This window comes from Lygodium microphyllum, chromosome 18 (assembly GCF_053477565.2).
Source record: "Lygodium microphyllum isolate KBCC chromosome 18, Lygodium_microphyllum_v1.1.10, whole genome shotgun sequence".
NCBI lineage: Eukaryota > Viridiplantae > Streptophyta > Polypodiopsida > Schizaeales > Lygodiaceae > Lygodium > Lygodium microphyllum.
Genome location: NC_141152.1, coordinates 43,030,451 through 43,037,971, shown reverse-complemented (window position 1 = coordinate 43,037,971; position 7,521 = coordinate 43,030,451).

Genomic DNA, 7,521 nt, shown 5'->3' with positions numbered 1-7,521 from the left:
CTCTGCTGGTCGTACTGTGTGATAAGTCATTGGATATTGTCCGGACACTCTACCACATTAAGGTTCATGTCAAGGTCTTTCTCATTAGAGTTGGTACTTGCCATAGTGATTGCCTTTTGACCCACTAGTACTTCTATGAGGACAACTAGGCCGGCTAAAGATGTATTCCTAATCTTGGCTAGTCTTCCCTTCTCCCAGCGGTTTGATGGTTCTGTCTTCTCTAGGTCTTTGTTTTTGGTGTCTTGGGTCACTCGTATGATTCTCAGGGTTGTACCCCTACTGGTGGGTTTGTTTTTTAGCCGAATCTCCCTTAGTGTGTTTCTTATTAATCCAACAATTTGTAAATATACAACACTTATATGTTGGTAGTGCGATTTGATCTGCATTGTGCAAAATTAGGCTTTCTAGCTTTCACATGTACTTAAATGTCTACAATGTAGAGTGTAACATTTGATGAAGTCAATTGTATCCAATCAGTTTCATACCATTGCTACTTTTTTGAGTGGGTTTGCTTACTCCTAATAGTTAAAATTGGGTCCTTCACAAGTTGTGATAGGTGGTCTAGGGGTTCAGCCAAGTGGGATCTCAAGGTAAATGGCTATGTGAGTAGTTAGACTTGAGGGGTGTTCGTTTGAACATTAGAGTGGCCATTTGAGGCCCAAGATTTGGTTTTTCGAGGCCCAAAATTGGTGTGAGTCGTCTGAGTAGTCATACTCTTGTTTGAGTCGAATGTCTAAGTGGCTTAGACGTCCAAGCTAGCTCAAGACTTGGCCGTCTGAGGCTTGCGGTCGCCATTTGCGTAGTGCATGATAACACACCGAATGGCACAAATATCCACTTTTATGTCTTGATGATCAATACTCAATGCACGGAGGGTTCTAGAGCAATGCAAAAATCAACAATAAGGACTCAGAGCATACCTAGAAGGTGTGGATGTATCAATGGCAAAGATCGTAGGTACTGCTGCCTATAGACCTACCAATCCATGTCTCTCTCTCAATAGCTCTCTCAATCTCACTGAGTGAAAATAAGCCCTCTCTTCCCCTTTTCCACCTTTTGTGTTTTCTCTTTCTTCCCTCACATTCTATTTTCCTTCATGGACATAAAAAATCTCTTTCCTTTTTTTCCCCTGTTCCCTTGTTTCCTGGTTATATAGGGAGTTATCTTTTCATTCTTTTTCCTTATTTCCCAAATATTAATGTCTCAAATCTAATCAAAATACAATCCTTCTACTCTAATCAATGCACAGAAAGCTTCTTAAAACTAAACTAATCCATAAAAGAGATCGAATGGCCTTTGACTCCCTTGCTTCCTACCTAAAACCAAGTGCCATTTTGGAGATGAACTCTTACTTTGTCACTTGATTTGGAGCACGGAAGAACTTGAATCCATTGGTCCCTGCAAAACTAAGCCAAAGTGTTGTTGCTCTCACAAGCAAACCACCAAGACCCATGGACTTCTTGTTGCTTTAAGCATTTCAAGCTAAGAGCTATGGCTACCTCTCACATAGCTGTGTGCCCTCTTCCACATACCAATGTAGTGAGCTTACCTTTGAATTCGATTGAGTACCTCCTCCCATGAATCCATTGATGGATCCACAATTCAAGATGCACCCTCAAGCAAGCTCTATCTCTAAGTTCGGATCTTTGACCTCCATAGTCATTCATGCAAGATGGGGGAAGAGAGAAAAAGAAGATGATGAAGAGAGGAGAAAGAGAGCTTCTCCACGATCCCTCACTCTCTCATACGCACTCTCTCCCTCTCTCACACTCCCTCCCTCCCTTTCTCATGCACAAGAAGGAAGCAAGAGCAAGAAGCATTAAGAAAACAAGTTTGGTCACACACAATAATGATCTTTTTCCTTCATTTCTTGACTTTTATACATGCCCTTATCCCTCCCTTGGGGGGGTGGCCATCCCATTTTTTGTCTAGATTTTGTCCATTCCTCTACTCTATTTTCTTCTCCTTCCTATTAGTGTAGGCCACCTCAACATGCGCCTCTCATTCTTTGCAATTTGCATGGGAGAGAGCTTGGCACTCTTTTACAAAATGAATCGCAATATGCTTGACACTTTTCTTGCTGGTATATCATGATGCACTTATTATCGTGTGCCTCTTGATTTGGGATTGTCTTCCATTTCAAATTTTTTGAATTTTCCGTCTTGGTCTTCCGAGGGTGTAATATTGAAATTCCATGCTAAAATTGTTGGGCTAAATGCACAGCAATTAGGATATTGGGTGGACTTCTATTCTTTTAGAAGTTGCAACTCACTTTGGTGAGATTCTCTCACATTTTCTCTCGACACTTCACTCTAACTAAACATGCACCCTTCTCTCCAAAGCAAGAAAGCAAGAACATAAGAATAGCTTTGAGGCGTAGTGAACTCACCTATCTTACCTTCTCATGACCCAAGAAATATGATTCAATGTCATTTCTCCTTTGCATCCACCATCAAGCACACCAATGATGAGAGAACAATACAAAGAAGAAGAAGATAAAGAAGATTGATAAGAGCTTCACCTCGCTAGATCCCTCACTCTCTCACAATCTTACAACCTCATACACAACTCCAAACTCAACCCTCTTACCACATGAATAAGAAGAAGAAGATGTAGAGCTTCATTTTCTCTTAGTCCCTCACTCAACACACCTCTCACTCCCTCTCTCCATCACTCTCAATAATGGAAGTAAGATGATAGATTAGAAAAAGCAAATAGAAAGCTTTAATAGTTGCACTGATAGAGCTTCCATAGCATGGATGCACCAAAAGGGTAAATACAACTAAGACTTTCCACCCTTACATAGACACAAAGTAGGGTTAGGCTTGGGTCACTTCTCTAGGAAAGTGCACCATTTTAGGGTTAGGGTTTATGTCACTTTTGCATTTTAGAGTTTGCACCACACTTTGCTTTTTAGGGTTTTCACCCCTTTTACATTATAGGGTGTCCACAATTGTGAATTAGGATTTGCGCCCTCTTTTGGGTGCACTACCCCCTTTGTGGGATTTAGGCCAGCGATCCTTCCTTGAAGTATGAATGTACCTTAGCCTAATTAGATCTAGTTTACACTATTCTAATGACATTTCCATGTACAAAATACACACAATAAATGTGCGTGCTATAAATTCAACTGTGGGGTGATGATACCATGTGCATGGGTTTGTAAACCTAGCTCTCACAGAATAATACATCCATGATAATAATGTGTCAATGAAGCACCACAATAATACTCAAGTGTCCAAAACAACCATTGAAGCACTCCAAAATATACTCCATAAGCAAATAAATTTGACACTTTAGCTTTCACTTTTCTTTGATCTTCTTTGACTTTAGTCCTAAAAAATACTATTAATATTATTTCCCTTTGAGATGAGTGCTAGTCCTATAGCACTCACATCAAAGGTAGATGTGGAATGTTGAGAACAATTGATGAATTAGCTTTAATGGAGAAAAAATGAATGTTTCTATTGAAGAATCATAGATAATAAGAGCGATATGCATGCGGATAAAGAATTGGTACTAGAGGAAACGATACTCCTATTGATGCTATAGATGATGTCCAAAAGGATGTGGGAGATGGTGGGGATGGTGGCAATGTTGTGAGGGACATAGCTAACAAGAGATGGTGTTGCAAAAAATATAATTGATTGTTGATCCTTTGAAATGGAGAGAACTTGAATGGCCGTGGAAAATGAACAGGAGGTTTCAAAAGACGGGATAGTCAATATTAAAGTGAGATGTGATGGCTCAGGATTCTCCATGAACATTTGTATTAGCAACATAAAACCTCATGTATAAGCACTTCTTAGGGAAGAGTGCTTGTCTTTTGATTATGCACATGTAATATGATGTGGTTGGTTTAGGAGATGGGTCAAACTCCAAGTAAGCTTGAAGTGTTGTCCCACACTTGAAGACCCAAAACTATGAATAAGTTATGATGCAAATACTAAGTAGAAGTGTACATGCTTACATATGCTAATACTTAGAAGACTGCTTCATGGGTTCTTCGCGGCTGATGACGATTGATGAATCAAGGCAGCTTGAATTGATGATGAAGATTTGAAGAATTATTGTGGCCAAGGGAAAAGAGACTTGTTGAGGAAGCTTTGGGAGATACATTGTTGGTTGGAGAGATAGACAAAAGGTGGACTCCAATACAATATGCTCTAGAAGAACATGTGGCTTTGTTGAATCAACCACACATGGCAGTTGATGTAATTGTGATTTGGGTGTCGGAAGCACCCTTTCCATCTAGCTTTGGAGTTGTTTTGCTTGTATAAAATTGAACAAAGTGGAAATGAAAAAAGTACAAGTAACTTAGGGAGATATGTCTCTAACCAAGGCGAGCCCAGACTTCCTAGGTATGTGTCGAACTTGATGTGCCCTAAGTAAGTGTGGGGAAAAATGGAAAATCTCTGTCATTCGTTCTTTTTAGGATTAGTTTAAATAATTTTTTCATTTGTCTTTTTAGTTTATTAATGTTAGATTCAAATTTTCATAATTTGTTCTTTTTAGGATTAGCAAATAGTAATGAAATGAAAATGATCTTCTGAACATATGGCAAAAACGAAAGCATAACAAACTTTCAAACATACTGAAAAAAAAAACAATGTAAAACTTCAAAAAAATGGATATTTTGAATGGATGAGGAAGTGGCACCTTCTCCCATAATTATTTAATTACGAAGAGATTTGTGCCAAATCTTCGACATGCTATATAGCATGTTTTCTCATTTCATTTAGTTTTTTTTAAGTTTTTGAAGTACCGTTATTGTTTATTGATTTCATTTATTTATTTTATTGGAATTACTATTAATAAGAAAAAAATCATCATCCTTGCACGTTGAAAAAATAAACTATCTTTAAACCAATGAAATTACGAAGTATAGCATTTTTTTCCATGAACAAGTGTGCTGCGGTTTTATGATAAAAACATATTTTTCTCATTAGCAACAATGGACGCTACGAAGAAAAAAGTCACAAGGCATCCTTCAGGACTTCTAGAAAAGGGAAAACTATGGCTTCTAGAAAAACATCACTGAAACTGTTTGCTGCAACTTGGTACGACATAGAAAAATTCGAACTATCTTGGGCGACAAAATGTGAAAGCATCATTGGAAGACTAACAATGTGCACATCCTATGGTATGGTCACAATGCAACATCATGCTATCAACTCGTGAAAGAATGATCCATCTACAAAAGAAATACAAGTTACAATGGCTTTGTCAAGCACTATTCTCATCCTTCCATACCAACAACACGAAGTCAACATGATGATAAGTAAATGCTGACCATGTCTTGCAAAGAAAGAGAGGAACAAATATGTGATGTCACTCTTACCAGACTACACAAAATGAATTCTCAATGCAAAGCTGTTACAGCTTCAACTATTGAGCATCTGATACATCCATCTTGGTGTGCAAAATGACAAGAGCGATTGCGAACGGAACCTTGGACCGTCGATCTATTCTTGATAACCCTCTAGTCTCTCGGAATGATGGATCGCTTTCGCAACTATCTACTAGAATTGACTTGACTACATCCAATATTGTGGATGTGTTTGCTTTCAACATGCTACATAATCCACCGATCCAAAAGTACATGGCTATGGTAGAACATCCACATCCAAAGACACAGCTTTGCATCCTCAACAGGTAATCCATCAAAAGGATTATAGAGCTCCATCGTGAAAGCTCTCCATTCAACCCAATGCTCCAAGAAGATCTTGAGAATGAAAGATATTACAATTTGCTCGAAAATGCAGTCGAGCCAAGCCGACACGATAGGCATTCCAAATATCTGATCAGCATGAGTTCACATGCATCATATTACGGAATAATAACTGTCGTGTTGAAAGAACAACGACTTTCAAGAATGGACATCTTGCATGCAAGAACCTCACCTTGCTTAGATATCACCTTGGAAAATGCAGATTTTTGTTCTTATTCCCACTTGGTCGTGGCACCTAACTACTAAAAGAAATGTGAACGTTCAAAATCACAATCAATGACTCGAACTACATATGCATACATATTCTCCTTTCAGCATCATCCATGTATTTAAACAACACAAAAACTTATCTACAAATGTACTTTGCTTTGAAACACAATGTATACCTAAACCTCATTAGTAAAATTGCTACATAACAAACATGCAAGAAGAACTGTATGTAGAACTTCAAACTCCTTTACTGAGCTACAAATATCAACCTAGTTAATTCATGTATTTATTGATATCCATTTTCTTTAATTAAAAAAGATGTACTTCCCTCTCTCTCATTCACAACTCTCTCTCTTCCCCTCTCTCAAAGCAAGTGATGCACAGTCCCCCCCCTCTCTCTCTCTCCCCATTCTTTAGAGTTTCCATGTGCGCATCTTTGCCCTACCTACCATGGTCCTTGACATGGAGCGCCCCCTTGGCATGAAGTCTCCCCCAATTGCCTACCATGGCCCTTGTTCCTACCTGCCATGGCCATGATCTCGCCCTACTTGCTATGGTGGAAGCCTCCCCTGACCTCGACCTAGACATGCCTATGTTGCTACTCCTAGACTAGATGTTGGTCCTCATCACCATCTTCTTCCTACGATGTACTGACAATAGCAAGGACAAGGAGGAGAGTTCAAGGGAAATTGTGTCAGCATGCATTAGCACAGAGAGAGCAATCCATGGATGATGCCTCCCCTTCTAGGTTTAGGAGTCCCCCTTACTCTTGCCCCATGGATCAGCTTTGTTACCTTTTTCGTGGTAGGCTCCCATTCTGCTCATCAAGGCATCTATTCCTTCTGTATTTATTTAGGAAGTTCCCATTTTCTCAACATGCATCCCTTCCTTCTATGCTTTCAAAAGGCTCATTTTCTAATAAATAGGCTATTTTTTCCACCAAGGGAGGCCTTGATAGGAGGGTTTGAAGCCAGAGGGTCACCTTGGTCCATAGATCTTGATAACTATATAAATTAGTTAAGGAGTACCTTCTCAACAAGGGATATCTTCAGCATTAACTCAGGCCACTCCTTAAGTTTTTTCTCTTATGTAGCCATTTGTATAAAAAGAAAGAAAGGAAAATAGAAATAGTAAAAGACATCACATATTTTCGGCACCTAGGGCAACCCACTAGCTGACTCCCCCACTATATCGCATATTTTTGGCACCTAGGGCAACCCACTAGCTGACTCCCCCACTACGTCGCATATTTTCGGCACCTAGGGCAACCCACTAGTTGACTCCCCCACTACATCACAACCTTAAGGAACATTAAGAATAGAACATCTTGGGTCTGCTCAAACAATCTATCACCCTATAAACAGTATAGCATCACAACTTCACACCAACAAGGTCCTCAAGTGTGGGACAATATTCCAAGCTTACTTGGAATTTGACACAACTCCTAGTTGCACATTTACACACACCATCCACCACTACACACGTCAACTATACACACCCTATATACAAAGAGCATAAGTGGCTTAGTAGGTGCACTGGGATACTCAAAGACCTATCAACATCGGTGACCCTTAATCATC